This window comes from Biomphalaria glabrata, chromosome 1 (genome assembly GCF_947242115.1).
Source record: "Biomphalaria glabrata chromosome 1, xgBioGlab47.1, whole genome shotgun sequence".
Classification (NCBI taxonomy): domain Eukaryota; kingdom Metazoa; phylum Mollusca; class Gastropoda; family Planorbidae; genus Biomphalaria; species Biomphalaria glabrata.
This window is the reverse complement of record NC_074711.1, coordinates 36,027,472-36,048,622: the sequence shown is the minus strand read 5'-3', so window position 1 is coordinate 36,048,622 and position 21,151 is coordinate 36,027,472. Positions and strand designations below refer to the sequence as shown.

At 35.2% G+C, this 21,151-nt stretch overlaps 1 protein-coding gene across 2 annotated transcripts in view; it reads right to left on the bottom strand.

Moving 5' to 3' along the window:
• Window positions 1-19,453, bottom strand: part of LOC106074280 (secretin receptor-like) — a 62,526-nt gene extending 43,073 nt beyond the window's left edge. For both annotated transcript variants that reach the window (XM_056034340.1, XM_056034334.1), the window contains exon 1: window positions 19,063-19,453. The gene's annotated coding sequence lies outside the window, so the exon portion shown is untranslated. The remainder of the gene's footprint in view (window positions 1-19,062) is intronic.
• Between the last annotated feature and the right edge of the window lie 1,698 nt (window positions 19,454-21,151).

Here is a 21,151-nt window from a genome sequence, read left to right as displayed (position 1 = left end):
ATAGCCTACTATAGCCTACGCCTGTATCTCGACCCTGACCAGCTCAGTTATAGCCTACTATAGCCTACGCCTGTATCTCGACCCTGACCAGCTCGACTAAAGCCTACTATAGCCTACGCCTGTATCTCGACCCTGACCAGCTCGACTAAAGCCTACTATAGCCTACGCCTGTATCTCGACCCTGACCAGCTCAGTTATAGCCTACTATAGCCTACGCCTGTATCTCGACCCTGACCAGCTCAGTTATAGCCTACTATAGCCTACGCCTGTATCTCGACCCTGACCAGCTCAGTTATAGCCTACTATAGCCTACGCCTGTATCTCGACCCTGACCAGCTCGGCTTTAGTCTACTATAGCCTACGCCTGTATCTCGACCCTGACCAGCTCGACTAAAGCCTACTATAGCCTACGCCTGTATCTCGACCCTGACCAGCTCAGTTATAGCCTACTATAGCCTACGCCTGTATCTCGACCCTGACCAGCTCAGTTATAGCCTACTATAGCCTACGCCTGTATCTCGACCCCGACCAGCTCGACTAAAGCCTACTATACCCTACGCCTGTATCTCGACCCTGACCAGCTCAGTTATAGCCTACTATAGCCTACGCCTGTATCTCGACCCTGACCAGCTCAGTTATAGCCTACTATAGCCTACGCCTGTATCTCGACCCTGACCAGCTCAGTTATAGCCTACTATAGCCTACGCCTGTATCTCGACCCTGACCAGCTCAGTTATAGCCTACTATAGCCTACGCCTGTATCTCGACCCTGACCAGCTCGACTAAAGCCTACTATAGCCTACGCCTGTATCTCGACCCTGACCAGCTCAGTTATAGCCTACTATAGCCTACATATTTATCTCGACCCTGACCAGCTCGACTAAAGCCTACTATAGCCTACGCCTGTATCTCGACTCTGACCAGCTCAGCTAAAGCCTATACCTGCATCTCAACCCAGGCCACTTATCTAAAGCTTATACCTGTGTATAGTAAGTAGCCAACAAGACTTAACCTTTGTCTAGATTGTCTGGTGCTACATTTAGATCTAGCGATAAATAACGAACTAAACCGAGCTGAAAAGGTCAAATTAAATAATCTCTAACAAACGTAGCAAATGTTGAATCAGAAATGTTTCCTAGAACCTAATAGCGGGTCGATGGTTACTGACCGCGGCACAAGCAAAGGGTTTATTCTACTCTCATAATAAGAGTATTGACATTTTGCAATCGTGTGGTCTAGAATGAAAAACCCAAAGTTTCAATTCAAGTTTTATCTTGTAGGTTTTAAATATTGAAAAACGGAAATACACTAGTAGGCCTACAAGAGTGAGTTCAGTCTGTCCCTTTAATGAATAAAATTAGTTTGGCTTAACATTTGTTTTTCTACCTAAATATATGGCCAAACAGTATTTAAAACATGAACTCTGAATACAAGTTTAAAAATTCCGAAACAAACAATCTAATTCAGACTCTTATAAAAGAGGAAACAGAACATGATCTCCATGTGGTCTTCTTTCTTTACGTCCCTATCTAAATAGTTCACTTTTTAAGTGGACAGAACTCTTCCAAATACTTTTTATCAGGTCATGCTCCAGAAGAGATGAAAATATCTGAAGAAGTACTAATGTCCATGACCTTTGAGTCTAAGGTCGGAAATAATTTTATTATGGTGGTTTAAAATCTTTGATCTAATCAGAAACATAGGCTGAATATTATCTGCCTGGCGTACCTGGGTAACTGGTTTCATTCTCTGATCTCTCCTTGCATGTGCGTTAAGTCTTTAGTTGTTTGTTGTTGTGGGGTTAGTTTTTTTTTAGTCTTAGAAACGTGAACTCTCTTTCGCCCTTAAAGTGTTCGTTCTAGTGAATCTTAAAACTGTATTCAAGTGAATCTCAAAACTGTATTCAAGTGAATCTTAAAACTGTATTCAAGTGAATCTTAAAACTGTATTCAAGTGAATCTTAAAACTGTATTCAAGTGAATCTAAAAACTGTACTCAAGTCAATCTCAAAGCTGTATTCAATTTAATCTCAAAGCTGTATTCAAGTGAATCTCAAAACTGTACTCAAGTGAATCTCAAAACTGTGTTCAAGTGAATCTCAAAACTGTTCAAGTGAATCTCAAAACTGTGTTCTAGTGAATCTCAAAACTGTTCCAGTGAATCTCAAAACTGTGTTCTAATGCATCTCAAAACTGTGTCCCAGTGAATTTCAAAACTGTGTCCCAGTGAATCTCAAAACTGTGTCCCAGTTGTCACCGTTCTTTTATAAATGTCACCGGGTTGTTTTATATGTTATGAATGTGGCTGTGGTTATCAATGTAGGCGTGGTGGTGACATTGGGTTCTTGTTACAAATCACTGAATAATGAAATGACGCTGGGTGTAGCAGATACAATAAGTTTAATATAACACCACATAGTGAATACACCATACAATTCGACCCAGGAATGGTCAGTATTAATCCAACAGTAATATACGAATATCACAACTTAGTACTTATTCTATAACCAACTACTTTAAACATCTAACTCTACTGCTTATATCTTAAGTGACTCAATACAAGTGCTTGCTACAAGATCTCTATGTGGACTGCCTGCCTTTCACTCTCTGGTTCACCTAAGGTCAAAAGTGTTCACCTTAGTGCTACATGGGTTGTGAATAAGATTCACAATATGGAATTAACATACACAATACAGAATTAGGGTTTCTACTCTATGGCACCAACTTTGAGGTGGTGACATTACCTATCACCCCCCTTTTGAAAAAAATTTTGAAGAAATTTTTTTTTAGCTTGACGACATAATTATCCTAAGTAGTATCAATTGGAATTCTTGGGCTCTATGAAATGTACAATTGCAGAGTTCAAATAGAACTACAAACTTGCAATAAAATATATAATATGACGGTGTTACACAAAATATTTGCTGAATCAAAAAATTCATACAAGGGCAAAATTCTCTAATCCATCATATTCTTGTAAGGCAATTCAAATAATTCTCTGAGTCAAATACTTAACCTCTCAAATAATTCTTTACATGTAGTTCTAATATATACATCAATGTTCAAATGTGTTCAATATTTACAAGTCTTTTTCATAATAATATGTGCAAAGTGTGACGAAAATTTCAATGACAATCTCCTATGTCACAATGTGAAAAATTAATACAAGTTTTTATTCACAATATCTATTTATAAAAAAATCTTTGACACTATAGAAATGTTAGAAGTCTGATTTTTAACACCAATAATACAATATGTACAAATCATGTAGAAAATGTTACAAGTAAGTCTCAATATGTAAGTGATAAGTATAGAAAAATTCAAAATATATGTGTCAAAATTCAAGATCAAATTGATTAATGATCATTGTTACAAATTCAATGTATCTGTTTACTTCAATATGAGGTTTGACATCTCCATAAAAAATTGTTGTGCATTAATATTACACAAGTAAATATGTATAATTCAAGTATCAAAATATTGGATCAAAAGTATCAACATGAAATCAAAGTAATAAGTATCCCTCATAGTGCTTTTACATGCACCTTATGTTTCAATGAAGTATTTCTCTATATGCCAGTTCAAATAATTTGTAGCTAGTAATGGCAAAAGTTTAATGTTACATTGTTTATCATATAATTATTGAGTACAAAGTTCAAAAAACTCTTTTGTCAAAAAGATTCAACTGAGAAAATGTGTCAGTTGTGATACAATCTTTGAGTTTACATTAATTTGTTCAAGCATATATATACAAGCATAACATCCTACTAGTTTAGTTGTATTCATTTTAATCTGTTGTGAAAAATGTGTAAGTCCAATTTAAAAGAATAATATCAAGTGTCTCTTTCAGCACTTGAAATATCAAAAAGTTTGTTTACATCAATGATTGTTACAAAAATATAGTCCATAAGAATAGTTTGACAAAAATGTTTTCAAAAAATTACAAGTGTATGTCAATATTTAATTACACTAATTGACATTGAATAAATAAGTTACATTATGAATCAATCTCCTTTTTTCAATAGTATTGAAAAATGTGACTAAGTTATATAATTGTGATAAATGACATAGTAAAAAAATTCCAATCTTGTTTACAATAGCTGTAGAAAAAAAAATTTGTCCAAGTTGTTCTCAATACAATGAGAAAAAATAATGTTTACATTGTATGGAAAAAAATTAAGCTAGGTACTGAATAATTCAATGTTTGTTTACATTGTTGAGCACTAAAATGTTATTCTTGTTGACAAAAGAATGTGAAAAAATTGTTGGTTACAATGTAGTGATCAAATTCCAAAGTTTGTTTACAAATAGAGTTTAAAAAAAAAATGAAGTCTTAGTTCTAGTTCAATGTTTACAAATAGTACTCAATGTTTACAAAATAATGCTCAATGTTTACAGAATAATGCTCAATGTTTACAGAATAATGCTCAATGTTTACCAGATGCGATGTATTAAGTCAACAACACTGATGTTAATTGTGAGTCCCTTAATTGGTGTTCCATATATTTTATGTAATAACTCTTTGTAATGGCCAAAGTTTTTTATTTGTACCCACATTGACTCTCCAAGTTCTGGATGTTTCCAAACTTTTTTATATCCAAAATCACAAGTTATATCTTGTACTATTTGAAAAATTTCTTTCTGAAAATCAGAATCAGACAGGTCATAAAACCATATTGTTTTATGTATTACTGGCTTTTGATGCACTTTAACTTTTGGATAAGATCCAATAATTACTGGACTGATAGTATTTTCAAGTATTACAACTTTTATTTTCCCTTTTATAAATGGTGATTTGATTTCAGCAATGGCAGTTTTACATTCTATCTTTCTAGAGTTTGGTAAGGTTACAATGGCTATATCATTCAAATAATCTTCTTTTTCTACTAAATTGGGCTCTACAAAAGTGATTGTGGATTCTTCATCAACTATGCATACAACATCCTGATAATTGACTTCTAGATCATATACTTCTATCTGTTTGCTATTTTTAAATGTCAAGGCTAATATTTCCTCTGTTATTATTACTTTAGGTGAGCTAGTGTTAATGTCATTTTGTATTTCTTGTTTTTCAGCTTTATCTTTATCATCTATTTGTATTTCATCTGTTTGTATTTCACTATCATTTGTTTGTGTGTTAATTGTTTGGCAATCTTTATTTAGTTTAGATGCTTCTGTTAGCAAATGAGTTTGACATTCTACATCTATTTTATTTGTATTTGTAATTGACTGTTTAGTTGCTTCATGTATACTGACATTGTTGTAGTCTTGAGAATTTGCAGTTGATGCTAACTCAATGTTTTCTTGATTCACACTATTAGCCCATTTTACTAAGGCTTCTTCTGACAGTTCAACTATATTCTCTATGTTCCCTATAATTAGTTCTTCAGCTGGGTTGTTCATTACTATGGCTTTGTATTGACCAGTGAACCATGGCGATTCAATGAAAACTAATGCTGTTTCACATACTTCCCATAAGTCTTTATTCGCATAAGTCAGTGTGACCTTGTCTTCAAGTATCTGTTCAGGTTTTACTAGTGATTTCTTTACAATGATTGAGGTGCAGCCGCTGTCACGTAATGCATATACCTTAATGCCATCCACATAGGCAGGATACACTTTTAATTTGGCTACCTTTGTCTGTATATATGCTACTGTTTCACATTCTATTGGTCTTTCAGTTGCTACAGCTGCTATGTTTTGTCTGGTATGATTGTTATTGTGGTAAGTATGTTGTCTATCTTGAAATTGGTCTCTTCTAGACATTCTGTTGTTTTGCCATCTTCTGTTTGTTTGATGTGATCTACTGTTAGTTGGACTGTAGCTTTGCCATGTTCTTCTGTTATATTGTTGTTGATAGGATCTATTATAGTTAGGACTGAAGCTCTGGAAAGTTCTGTTATCTCTTCTATATTTATGGTTTCTATTTACATGTTGCTGTTTTTCTGATGCCATTCTCTTTCTGCACTCTGCTTTGGTGTGACCCAATATGCCACAGAAAAAACATTGTAGGCTCTTGGCATATTTAAATTTATTTGTAGTTCTTGGATGGTTTTCTGTCACTGTTGCAGCTACATTGTACAATTCCCTTTTGTCAATGGTGATGTTTGGGTGTGAGTCTTTGTATGTTGTTAAGTTTGATATCAATTCAGCTTCATTTTTTATTTTTCTCTCCTTCAGGAATGAGAATGCTGCATCTGTAACATTAATTAGCACATTCTCAATGAGAAAAAAATCTAAGATCTGTTTGGGGTCATCTAAGTTGCAGTTTGCGAGTTGTAGCCACTTTGTCATGTTCTGGCGCATGTCATGTATTGTTCTTTTTAAATCTGCATTCTTGGCTAGTTTTATTTCCCTAAAAAGTTTTCGATAGTGCTCCTCCGTTTTGCCAAAATGTTCAATAAGTCTTTGTTTTACTGTGTTGTAGTCTTTTCTTTGCTCCATAGTTAGTGTGTCGATGATGTTTAGTGGTTCACCTCTTAGGTTAGCTAGAAGTTGTTGAGCCATTTGTGCACTATTCATATTTGCTGTTTGACAGATGTATTCAAATTGAATTATGAAATTTTCTAATGTGTCTTCTTTTGGGTCAAAGTTCCTAAATTTGCTATGATACTGATGATGAGATGAAGTTTGACTTGCTGAATTGTCTTTATTTTCTTTTGCTAGCTTGGCCATTTTTTCTTCATGTTCTTTTAATTTTATTTCATGCTGGCGTTCTTTTTCTTTCTCTAAGTTTTCTTGTTCTTTCTCTCTCAGTCTTCTTTCATGTAGCCTTTCTTCCCGTTGCTTGTCTTTTTCTACTCTAATTCTATCTATTTCAATTTTAATGAATGCAGCTCTATCATCTTCTTTTAACTTTAGTTTATCCACTATCTCTATTAGTTTTTCATACTCAGCCATTTTCAAAGATTCAAATTAGTAATATAGTTGCTTAATAGATATGTGTGCACTAGGTAGTTGTTATTGAAATATTGTACAAAAAATACTTATTATTGCTCAAATAGTAATTGCAGGTAATAGTAGATATATATTTTGTGCGAAACAATTGAGGTTATGAGGTATCTTAAGTTATTCTTGGTACTTTGTCTAGTTCATAATGTAATACTTTACTGATCAATTATGTGATTATGTATTTTAAGTATCTCCACTTGCAATGTAAAAGTTTATTGCAACAAATAATTCACAATTATGTGAGCCTTATTAGTCTGATAAATAGTGATCAATGTATCAATAGTATCAAAATAGTTCAATGTGCTCAAAGTATATATTATATACAATCAATCTTGTCACAATCTCAAATCAAAATATATCCCATAGTGTATCAAGTGTGTAGTGTAGTGTTGATAATAATAAAAAATAGGTTGAAATAAGAAGTAAAATAAATATATATATTAATAAGTAATTAGACAAACATAAATACACTATAGATACTAAACAGTCTGCTTTAAAGAGACATTACAAGATAGTAGAAATAGTAGACAAAAGAATTACAATGAGTAATAACAATGACGCAAAAAGAAAATTCAACAGATGTAAACAAGACAATACAAGAGTTTAACAATATGATAGATACTTGACGAAATACAAACTTGACTAATACAGCTATACGATCAAGTATTTACTTTATCTAAAGAGTCCCTACCAATACCTGGATGCTTACTTGAAAAAAAAATATAAATGCTCAGACTCAATAGATAATTAAATTTAGTCCCTAAAGTCAAATGTATATATAAATACAAATGTAAACAATGAAAAAAAATTGTGGTGTAGTTCAAAGAGAACTAATCAATATTCATTAATACTAAAGGGTAATTAAAGTTACTTCCCTTAAATATTCACTTGATGCTTGACTTGTACATAAAGTTCCGGTGATGCTCCACATAAAATATGTCCACAGTACAGTTCATAAGTAATCCACTTGCTAAATCCGCAGCAGAACGGTACAGTTCATAAGTAATTCACTTGCTAAATCCACAGTACAATGTTCCAGTTCATAAGTAATCCACTTGTTAAATCCACAGTAGAATAGTACAGTTCATAAGTAATCCAATAAATACTTCAGATGTTTGACAGGTAATCCATTTTCATACAGTTGCTGAAACAAATATAAATAACTAAAAATGACCATAGGTAGTGACGACAAGAGAGGTCTAAGAGTGAGAGCGCTCTCTTATTAACTGTGCTGTTAGACAGCGACAATAGGAGTGTGTCATTAGAATTATGACGAGCACTCGATGTAGATGATTCTTGAATATGTCAGCTACTTCGACTGACCATATATCAGCTGTCTTCAAACGATGACTTGAATGACTTGTAGTACTAGATTTTCACCCACACCGGTTGTAGTATCACGGTTGTCTAGTTTCACCCACACAGGCTGTAGTATCCAGGTTGTCTCAGCATATCATGTTTGATCTCTTTCGCTTAGGATGTTAAAAAGTAACTTTGAACAATGCTGTGCTCCTAAAGCTATCTCAACTGGTGTAAAAGTACAACCACATAAATCAGGCTTCCAGATAAATGACACTTAGGACAGTAGTCAACTGGAAAAGTTGAAAATACAGCTCAGACAGGAACAGTTCAAATTGTTCAGTTCATCACAGATGAAAAAATAGCTCGCTAGCGGTAACTGTGTCATGGCAGGTCAATGTGACATGTAGTAGTAGATCTACATACCAAGTGTGTAATCAAAAAAATTTAATAAATTCTGGATTAGTTGCAATTCATGTAAAGTTCAATCTTGAAGTACAAGTTAAAATAGTAGGCACAGTTAACTTTCAATTTCAGCTCTGTTTTCTGTTAGTAGTGTTAGACTAGCTGAAGATAATAATGTCACTCTTGGATTCAAAAATATCCGTATAAATGTTACTGTAAGTAACTGTAGTATTAAAATACTTCTGACAGCAATAGGAAAAAATTCTTGACTTGTTCCTCTGGTGCTCATAAATCCTTTAAGTTAGTAGATCTGACACTTCTGATATCATAAAATATCGTTTGCTGACACTTCTGACACTATTCTGACACCAAAAATGTCATTTTCTGACAATAAATGACTTGCACTTTGGACACTTCTGACACCAAGAATGTCACCGTTCTTTTATAAATGTCACCGGGTTGTTTTATATGTTATGAATGTGGCTGTGGTTATCAATGTAGGCGTGGTGGTGACATTGGGTTCTTGTTACAAATCACTGAATAATGAAATGACGCTGGGTGTAGCAGATACAATAAGTTTAATATAACACCACATAGTGAATACACCATACAATTCGACCCAGGAATGGTCAGTATTAATCCAACAGTAATATACGAATATCACAACTTAGTACTTATTCTATAACCAACTACTTTAAACATCTAACTCTACTGCTTATATCTTAAGTGACTCAATACAAGTGCTTGCTACAAGATCTCTATGTGGACTGCCTGCCTTTCACTCTCTGGTTCACCTAAGGTCAAAAGTGTTCACCTTAGTGCTACATGGGTTGTGAATAAGATTCACAATATGGAATTAACATACACAATACAGAATTAGGGTTTCTACTCTATGGCACCAACTTTGAGGTGGTGACACCAGTGAATCTCAAAACTGTGTCCCAGTGAATTTCAAAACTGTGTTCTAATGCATCTCAAAACTGTTCCAGTGAATCTCAAAACTGTGTTCTAATGCATCTCAAAACTGTGTCCCAGTGAATTTCAAAACTGTGTCCCAGTGAATCTCAAAACTGTGTCCCAGTGAATCTCAAAACTGTGTCCCAGTGAATTTCAAAACTGTGTTCTAATGCATCTCAAAACTGTTCCAGTGAATCTCAAAACTGTGTTCTAATGCATCTCAAAACTGTGTCCCAGTGAATTTCAAAACTGTGTCCCAGTGAATCTCAAAACTGTGTCCCAGTGAATCTCAAAACTGTGTCCCAGTGAATTTCAAAACTGTGTTCTAATGCATCTCAAAATTGTTCCAGTGAATCTCAAAACTGTGTCCCAGTGGATCTCAAAACTGTGTTCAAATGCATCTCAAAACTGTTCCAGTGAATCTCAAAACTGTGTCCCAGTGGATCTCAAAACTGTGTCACAGTGGATCTCAAAACTGTGTCCCAGTGGAGCTCAAAACTGTGTCCCAGTGGATCTCAAAACTGTGTTCTAATGCATCTCAAAACTGTGTCCCAGTGGATCTCAAAACTGTGTCTCAGTGAATCTCAAAACTGTGTCCCAGTGGATCTCAAAACTGTTCCAGTGAATCTCAAAACTGTGTCCCAGTGGATCTCAAAACTGTTCCAGTGAATCTCAAAACTGTGTCCCAGTGGATCTCAAACTTGTGTCCCAGTGGATCTCAAAACTGTGTCCCAGTGAATCTCAAAACTGTGTTCTAATGCATCTCAAAACTGTTCCAGTGAATCTCAAAACTGTGTCCCAGTGAATCTCAAAGCTGTGTTCCAATGAATCTAAAAACTGTGTTCCAATAATTCTAAAATGCTTTATGTTTGAGTATAGCCCAAAAAAACAAATTTGATGAATTAACACACTTAGGAGTCCTCAGTGTACGAGGGCTGCACATTTTATGTCACATTATAATTTGATTCTGATGTTGTCAGAGTTATAAGATAATTGACCACGATAATACTAAGATGAATTCAATAAAATCCGTCTTTTGTTTGTTAGTTTTTCAGTAGCCTCGATGTGGGTGAGTCATCGTGGGTACAACTATTTACATTTGTCTTGTGCTGGTTAAAGGGAGACAAACATTTGTCATCTTCCTAACCTTTCTTTTACTAACATAACACAAGTCAGTCATTCATTAGAGATGCTGGGGTTCTAAAAAAAAAATCTTGGCATTCTAAATCTAAGACCTTATTGCAGCTGGACTCTCTAAAGCTTTACCGTTCGTCCGTCATATAAATTGTCAATTAGTGGTATTTAAATCGGCTCAACTTGTTTTTGTTTTTTTTACCAAGTTTTACTTTTTAAATCAATGTTACGCAAAGTTCTCTCTCTCTCTCTCCCTTCACAGAAAAGAAGCAAAAGAAAAAAAAATGCTGGCAGTTATGTTTGAAATGTGACCTTCACCTTTCAAATATTCACATGAAGTTAAACGTTTGAGGCGCGTTTATGTAGCAAGTTTCGAAAGTCTGAAGAATGACCCTTCACCCTTTGCTGTATCCCTTCACACTCTTTCTCAACAAGGTCAAGGTTATATTTGATGACCTTATTAAACTACTTAGACTAAGTGAAACATGAAGGCTCCCACACGTATTCGGTGGATATCGTCTGCGTTTTTTTAAAACCATAACCCAAGTTCAAGTGAAAAACAAAACACCTAGCCAGAGTGTAAAACATAAGCAGGATGATTGGTTTAGGGTTACTTCACAACCGTGGGGCGCGCTGCTGGTCCAGATAGTTGTAAGTCTCGCTCTTTCTTTCAGGCTGAGAGTTTTACCTTAGAGCCATTGAAACACATGACTGTATATTAGGGGATTCTCAAAGGTATATTCATTTGGGAAGTCTGGTGGAGCGGATCTCAAAGTATTGTCATTTGGGATGTCTTTTTTTCGACGATCAAGCCCCTTACAAGGGCACATGCTCTACTACCTCGAATGTCTCTCACAATTATAGAGGGGCCCGCCCCAACCCTTTAACTTTCTTGCGCTCTTCTAGCTAGGAGAAATAGTGCGTGGCAGTTGACAGGTGAATGATTTTTATCAAACTCAAGGAAACGTTTTGCGCATGGGCTACGCCATGAAGCCCTCAATGCACGATACTGTCGGTATGGGGGTTCCGCCCAAACACCCGCTCCGGGAGCACTTGCTCCTCCCTAGCTAGCTATGGGGGTGGGTAGTGATGGGCAAAAGTTAACTAAAAAGTTGCTAACTTTTAGTTTAACTAAAAAAAATTAGTTAAGTCCAAAGTTTAATTTTAAAAAAATAGTTTAGTTAAAATCCTAGTTTAATTAATTTTTTTTAGTTACAAACTAAAAAGTTTAATTACAAATTTTACAAACTTTTTTAACATACATACGGTCATACCAATAAATATTTAGATCTATGTAATTCGGAGAATATATATTATAATGAAGGATAGAGAGGAGAATAAACTAGAGGGTGCACAGGTCACTAGAAAGCCTTTTGACCTTTACCCTATAATGGCCGCTATTCCCGCCTTTAAAAAAAAATACACGTGTTCATTATATTTCTAGCAAGTTTCGCTGCTTGATAAATCCTGATAATTCCTTGCTTCTATAGATCTACATTTTGCTGCTTTTTTATTAAACACCAGTGTGTTCCTGTATAGCTGCAGGCAAAGAATTTCGCTTTACTAGATCTATATAGATCTAAAAGAAATGTCGACTCTTTTTATTTTAAAACTTTTTACTAGATAGATCTAAAGTTAGAGTCTAGTGACGTCTAGTCTATTAGTATAATTAGTCTATTACTACTATTAGATCTATAGTCATAATAGTCTATATTTAATTATTTTAGTCTCTTAGTCTTAAGTAGAGTCTAACTCTTAGTAGTCTTAGATCTATATGTAAATTTAAAATTGTCAGTAATATAAATCTATTAGTTTAGAGATTCTACTATTCTAGAATTAGAGTCTAGATTAGATCTAGATATATCTAGAAAATTCTAGATTACTTATTAGATTATTAAATTAACTAAATCTAGACTAGATCTACATCTACTTCTATTATAATTATACTTATATCTACTATCTAGATCTATTAGATCTAGATCTATTATTATCTACTAGAGTATATTATATTATAGTATATTATAGATCTAAATACCCATATCTTGTTATAATCATAATTATAATAATCTAAAATCTCTAGATAGATCTAGAATTACTAAGATATCTACTAGACTCTATTTAGATCTAGTAGTAGTAGTAGTAGTAGTAGTAGTAACTAGTATTTCTTAAATTATTTTTAGATTAAAATATTAATTATTTGATCTAGGTCTAGTAGCTAGATCTAATTCTAGATACAGATTATATTTCTGATCATTTCGTTTGTAGAAGATATTAGATCCAGAATATTCTAGAATCTAGAGTTAGTTAGAGAGTCAACATGCAGTTTTATCATTACTTCTAAAAAGGTAACTTATATTAGAACTTGGACAATTACTTCTAATTTCTTTTTATAATAGTATCATTCTAGTCTAATCTAGTGATTCTATTAAGATCTACATCTATCCCATAAAGACATTTAAATCTTTTTTCATGTGCACAAATAAATGTTTATTACATTTTGCTAAAGACTAAAGAGATTGGTTGTGCTTTATATTTTTCATGTTTGGCTATTTCGTCCTTAAAAAAGGTCAAAATAGTTAGTAAAAGTTTAACTAAAGTTTCTTAGTTTAGTTTAACTAATTTATTCAATTTGTGATTAACTAAAAGTTTAATATCTTTTTTTTTAGTTCAAACTTAGTTTTAGTTTAACTAAAAAAATTTAGTTTAGTTCCCATCACTAGGGGTGGGGAACATTTTGCACACCCTTTTCTCATTCTGGATCTATAAGCCTATCATAAGCATTTTTACATACTCTGAGTAGATTTATACAATCGATTAACCAGGATTTTTTTTGTATGTATGGGGTATTGGGACCGGAAAAAAAGTTCCATTTTTGTTAAAATGTATCATTCTTTATTTATTAAAAGTAAAAGAACTGCTCTTAGGAAGTAGTCGTCAGCTTTATAAAAGAACAATTCTTTGGCATAAATCTTCATTAACAACAATACTGAACAAAATCTAGCGTCCCAACAGTTTGTTCACGTCACTTTAGTTGGGTGGATTTAGGAACGTCTCTTAATTGTAGTTTCTAATTGGATTGATTTATTAGAAGAGAACTTTTTGACAGATTTTCATGACATTTTAAACTGAAACACTCTACACTGTGAGACTTTGTGTGGTGGCGCCGAAGCAGCTTAGTACAAATTGTCTAATTATGCAACACTGATCATTTGCATTAATTTTATTTAATAAGAATCTCTGATTACAGCTTACCCAGTTATTGATTGATTGAATTGGACATTCTATCTTGATTGATCCGACGTAGAACTAATACTTGACTGCCCTATCAAGGTGAGGGAACACAAATAGATTTGACTGTCCTATCAAGGTGAGGGAACACAAATAGATTTGACTGTCCTATCAAGGTAAGGGAACACAAATAGATTTGACTGTCCTATCAAGGTGAGGGAACACAAATAGATTTGACTGTCCTATCAAGGTGAGGGAACACAAATAGATCTGACTGTCCTATCAAGGTGAGGGAACACAAATAGATTTGACTGTCCTATCAAGGTGAGGGAACACAAATAGATTTGACTGTCCTATCAAGGTGAGGGAACATAAATAGATGTTCATCCCGTGACCACTTTGGCTACTCGTTGAACAAGTTATATCCAAATATAAATAATTGCTTTTTAAAGAGAAGAATGTAGGATTCAAACCAGGGCCCGAGATAAATAGAACATTTATGACGGATCGATGTTTTTAAGCAATAAATCAATCCAATTAGAAACTACAATTAAGAGACGTTCCTAAATCCACCCAACTAAAGTGACGTGAACAAACTGTTGGGGCGCTAGATTTTGTCTAGTATTGTTGTTAATGAAGATTTATGCCAATATGTCATTTATTTATGTTCATACATTTTATAAACTCGCCCTAATTGCCAATTCAAATGACCTTTAACAAAGTCTTTAAGACAAGACAGTAATTAGACAATACGTTTAAGTAAAGCATTTCTTGTATAGCTGTCACACAAGCGTCTCGACACTGCAGACCCCATGGTTCGAAACCCGTACACCAAGTGTTATCTATGTTTTGAGATAGAACCAATTTGTTTCTTTACCTTTTTTTTAAAGCCCCAATGTTCCTTAGGAGGAGTAGGGATAACATTAAAATATAACCGCAAAGTTTATACAAAAAATAACTAAGATACCGGCCATGACCTATATCAATCCGTGGTAACACATCGCTGCAAAAAACTGACCTGGAAACGATGGAGATTCATGTTAACACAACGTAATATGTAAAATGGAGATATTGCCTTACATATATGTACATATAAAGTCATCCTTCAAGGCAGTGGCGTAGCTAGGGTGGGGGGAGGAGGGGGAGAATTTGAAAATCCCCCCGGGCCCACACATGAGGGGAACCCCCAAATGAGTGTTTTTTTGCATAAAAAAATTAATATTACGCAAAATGCAGGGGCCCCCAAAGAGGTCAAGGCCCCCGGGCCCCCAGATGATGGGAAATTCCAAGCTACGCTACTGCTTCAAGGTAGAGTGGAGGGAGCACTGTTGGGAACTAAAGAAAGAACTGTTGAGTAGAAATGTATTTGTAGGAATAGATATTGACCTGCCTTAAAATGAGACTTGTCTGTTGCTGCTATTCAAGAATAAACTCAAATAGTCAGACATCACCAAGAAAAAGAACTCCCATTTCAATGTTCGTCTCTTTGTTGCACACCCCCCCCCACACACACACACCAACCCCCAAATCAATTTCTTTGACTACACAAAGAATGCCAAGTCTTCTGTTTCTACTTAAAGGACAAGCCAAATGTATCATGTACAAAACTCGTATTACTGTCACCATTTACAGAAACATGTCAGCCTAGTAGGACATTTTTTTTAAAGAGTCAAGACATGGGATCTTTTGTTGCTAATCTTTCAGCTATAGAGATCCGATACATCTAAGATAAGACAAGATTAGCTGTATAATTATCTTCACATTCAACGCACGGCGAGGACCTTCGGTCAATCGATCATACTTAAATACACTGCTATGGTCCAATCGAGCGTGAAGATATCTGCTGCTCGACATTCACGTCTGCTCGGGCACGACGAAAACGACACAAGACTTCTGACACCAAGATATTGTTCCAGACACGCAACTCTACAGTGGCCTTCTGGTTTTGTTTAACGTGAATGACTTACATTGGGCGGGGCAGTTTAGGGATCTTTCAGGAATGATGTCATGAGACATCTTTTATTTAAAGACGAAAATATTTTAAACATCTAATCACTAGAGTTTACTAGTGTATCGATTTCTGGATAGTTCTCATATCGTAACTAATACAGGGAAAAGAACGAAATAAAAAAGGTAAATATAGATCTGCATGCGAACGTGTTTGTACTGTGATACTATACTATCAATAAAACAAAAGATGATCTTTACACATATCGATGCACATGAGAGGACAGACGTCAATGAATATTAAATGCATCTTTTTATGTCATGGCTGACCGATAAATCAAACCGGTGGAGCGTTCCTAGCCAGATATACTCTAGCGTGTTAGTCAAGTCATTGAATAATTTAAGCACTATATTTATCCAATCTTTAGCAAGAAAAAAATAAAGAAAGGTGTGGCTGTTGATTGCCAGCTCTTTTGTCTCTCAATTGTGGTATTATTGGTATAGTCGCTCAAGTTTGTCTATAGCAGCAACTATAGTGCATGTACAGACCCATATATGTTCATATCTGTTAAACTTATAACGTGAAGCGTGACAAGCGCCAATTTATTCATATTTCCTTTTGGAGCAAGTTTTTTTTAAGCAGACGTTACACGCTTGAGGTGTGAAGCATATTTTATCTAAAAACTGACACATTATTTACGTTGAGCAATGAAATTAAAATTATTTCAATTGTTGCTATCTTTGATTTATTTATTATTATTTCATTGTTACGTTTTAAATAGCTCAGAGAAATAACATTTACCGAGGAAATAATATTGTTATGGTTCTCGAGTATTCAAAGTTATCCATTTTACCTTCAGAGGTAATATCCTGAAACCCATTGAAAGTTTGAATGTAAAAGTTTATTGGAAATGTTCAGGCTAAACTAAACAATGTCAAGGAAGCTACAATTAAACTTCACTGTTGCCAACTAAGAATTGAGTTAAAAATATAAAAAAATTCGCATGCATGGCAGTATCAAATCCTCTGTTACTACTGCTGGTATGCTGTCTATTTGTTTTGAAATAATTTTCAAGTCATAGAGTGAAAGTGTTTAATAGAAATTCTTTTGTGCTAAAAAAGGAAGTGCTCAGAGACTTTGATTCTGCAGAGCTAAAGCGTGCACAAAACTTATCATCTGCCCTTTTACAAAATGTAGCTTTATTCTATATATAGCCTTTTTCTGTACTCCGGATACACCAAAAATAGCTATTAATAGTTTTCTAGAGAATCTCCAATGGACCTCATTCACCGATCGTAAACAAACAACATTTAGCCACGTGGTTCTCTATATCTTCTATACAAATTACGTAATATACACAGGCTGTCACGTGACAGCTTTTTTTTTCATTGTTTTATCAATATTATCACGTGGCTAAATGTTGTTTGTTTACGATTGGTGAATGAGGTCCATTGAATCATCTACTTCATTGCTTGATTATAGAATGATTGAGCTGTCTGCATTATAGAATCGTTAGCTTGGCCGCATTATAGAATCATTGATCTGACTCCAATATAGAATATTTAAACTTTTTCATAATTCAAGGAATAAATGTTATTGGATGTTTTAGTGATTTATTCAGAAAATTAATTTAATTAGACTAAGAATTTCATGTACTGTCCAGAATCTTTGCAAAATGCAATTCAAAAAAATGTTTCTTCCATGTAGGTAAGGAAATAACACCAGGAGAAAATAATCCACTGACTATTGAATTGCAGTGATGCTCAAACTACTGCCTTCGGTGCACATCCGACTTTCAAAACAACATCACCTCGTGTTTCTCCAGAGAAACGAAAACAAAATTAATCCAAACATTTGAGTAATTTCTGCTGGTAGTCTGCGAAAAAATGTGCTTTCTATGAAGTTCCCAATTTCTTCTGTTGTGAAATGTGTTTTCTCTATTAGACGCTGAGAGAGACATGCATTGTAGATGTGCGGCGCAGAAATCTGAAACATCACCAGGTAGCCAAGGTAGACCCGTCTAGTCAAATGATGTTATGTCTAGGTGATAATTATTAGCCTCTTTTCTAATGAGATCACTAATAAAACCACATAGTGCTTTAAGTCGTTCTGACATTATATTATGACCCCCGGAACTAAGAGCAATGATCGTTTCAGTGGCGTGCCCTGGGTGCCCGGGGGAACAAAACCGGCGCGCTTCCTTCTATCACCTTCGATGAAGTCCAGTAGGGAATCGGCGCCGTAGGCGCCATTATCCCGTTGATGGTTAGAAAGGCTTTTATCCAACCACCAGGCCTGGACATGGGGCTCTTCACCCCTGTCCTGTCTGAGGGCACCCAACGGTAGGCGGCCATAATGGTTGACTGACTGGTAAAACCGGGCCGTGCCGTGTACACAGCGCACCGTCCCCGAATCTTAAGTCACCCGCTATAAGTGTCAGGGACAGCGCTAACTGCGGGGAGCTTGTCTCATATTCCTATAATGTAACCGCCACTATTCCGTGCAAGGGCCGCCAATCCAGCAATCCGGAACTGATGACGACCCCCTTTGTGGAACGGCGTGGCGGACTTTTTGGACTGGGTTGCAGGTTACTTGTTCCATCCCCACCCCGAGTGAGATAAAAAAAACAAAAGCTCACCCAGGGAGACCTGCTAGAAGGCCTGGTTCGCTACTCGTTCTTAGCCTGTCCAGATCCACCTCTGGATGTTTCCACCGGAGGGCCACGCTGAGGCGACGGGTAGCTGGAAATCCTCCTTCTATCACCAGTAGTGTACGTAAATAATATTTACATAATAACATCTACCAGTATAAAATGTTAATAAAGCAACATAAATCTTTGATATTTTATCTGGTGTGTTGATGACCATTTTGATTCCTCCTCCTCTCGGTACTCCCCTTGATCGTTTATAGATCTTCTCCTATGTGGTAGCATAGTATCTGTTGTGACTTATTATACTGAAATGATTTGTTTACTTCTTTATTTCACTATATACTATTTTATTACGCTACTAGAGACCAAAGCTTAGTTCTTGAGTTAGCTGCCTTGTGTTTCTAGAGGAAGTCTAACCCTATCAAGAGTTATCCTTTTGTTTTTTTGTACGTCGAAATACTAAAAGACAATAAAAACAGATGTTTACTCACCCACAGCCAAATGTTTGTTTTAAAACAAATCACCACTTGACGTTTTGATGTCTTAAATGAATGTTTTAGTTCCAACTAGAAAATGACAAAAATTCAATTTTGAAACGGAGGTACACACTTACACTACAGGAATGTGTACAATTTGGTCTTGGTCTCCTAGTAGATAGATCTAGACCTAGTTGTTATTTTGTGTGTGTGTGTGTGTGTGTATATTTACAACCTATTTCGAGCTGCCACTTCAGATATTTCACGATCAAACTCACTAGCTGAACACGTGATCAAGTAGGTCCAAGGTAAACACTTAACAAGTCCTGGCGAGCCGATCACGTCCAAGTTCCACTGGACTAGCGGATGTCTTAGAAATGTGAAGCCAGTGGCTAGAAGTGTAACCAGACGACGGAAGTTTTGTGTGGAAACAAACAACTAAGGTTGGTAGCTTCTATAAGATATAGACGACAGGGGAGGGGGATGGGCCCTGCAATCAGGAAACTAATCATAAATTGGTTCCAGTCGTCTCCCCTTACAGCCACCCCTCCCAGTCTTTGCCAGTCGCGCATAGCCAACAAAAAACCATTCCTGAGACAGCAACAAGCAAAGACCCTCTCTCCCGCTCTCTGCCCCCTCCTCTCTTTCCTCTCCTTGTCCTCTCTCTCTCTCTCTCTCTTGTCAGTATCGCCGCCTCGTGTTGGGAAGAACCGCTCAGTTATTTCAAAAAATGCTGGTGCTGTTAACTAGCCAGTTTGAAATAAAAACACTGACCATTTGAAATGTATTTATACATTCTATATTTGATCACGTGTTGTTTTCATCATAATCAACATCTTATATATATATACATATATATATATATATATATATATATATATATATATATATATATATATAGAGAGAGAGAGAGAGAGAGAGAGAGAGAGAATATATACATTTTATAATGAGGCATTTTTCTCATCACTATATAGGATATGGCTTGGAATTAAAATGTGCGCAATAGCTTAAGTGCAGACCTTTTTTTTTTTAGAAACATTTAGATTTATTATAATATAATACACCTGAAACACCTTCTTCCTGACGGTATTTATGCACCGGGGTTTCCTCGGGCATTTTATAAAATCCCCGCATTTTAAGGAAATTTTCGGTCTTGAATGTTGCTCCTATGCTGAGGTGAAAGAAAATCCAATTTTAGCTGTGACAGGAAAATATATATGGGACACGGTGGGGGGTTAGTCAATGGTTCATTGTACGCCATGTAAGAGCTCTCCAAAAGGAAGTTATCTGCAGAAAGAAAACTACAACCGGACTGGCTCTGAATGGCAAATGGAACTGCGGATAAAAACACATATGTAAAAAATTATAATTTAAAAAAATCAAGGCGTATCTAAGGGAAAGAACTCTGCAATAACAACTATATCACTCAAGAATGTAAACTTTATTTCCCTTTCTCAATATCAAAATAAAATAATTAATTTCCAATAATTAATTGATTGAATAGTTATTTTTTTTAAATTGGTTCATGTTTTGGTGGGTACAATAATTTGTTTAAACTTTCAACTTGATCTGAGAGCGGTTGATGTAGAAATAAAGTGTACATTTAAAGGGACGAAACCCAACATATTTAGCCATATCTGTGAATACTGAAGTATAAGTTTTTCTTGTTTCTATCAAACAAAATAATTAATAACTAGTAATTAATTGACCAATTGGTTATCTTTTTTTTAAATGAATTCATGTATTGTCTACGCCAATGAATAATTGTGCAAAGTTTCAACTTCATTTAAAACGGGTGAGGGAAAAAGAGCTTATTCAAAGTTTATACCAAACAGACAGACAGAGTTGATATGTCATTTTTTTTTTTTTTTACTAAACAGCATGCTAGTTTTCCCCCACAAAGGCTGCAAAAGAGCGTACAACTCAGCAACGAACCGCCGGCCAGGTGAAGAGGAAGAAGAAACACCTTACATATTGTTAGTACAATGTCATTTTCTATTCACTCAGAGATGGCTGTGAAACGTCCAACAGTATCTTTACACATCACATTTTCACGTATCTATTTGTCAACTTCAAAACATTATCATATGAGTTCAATCTTCTT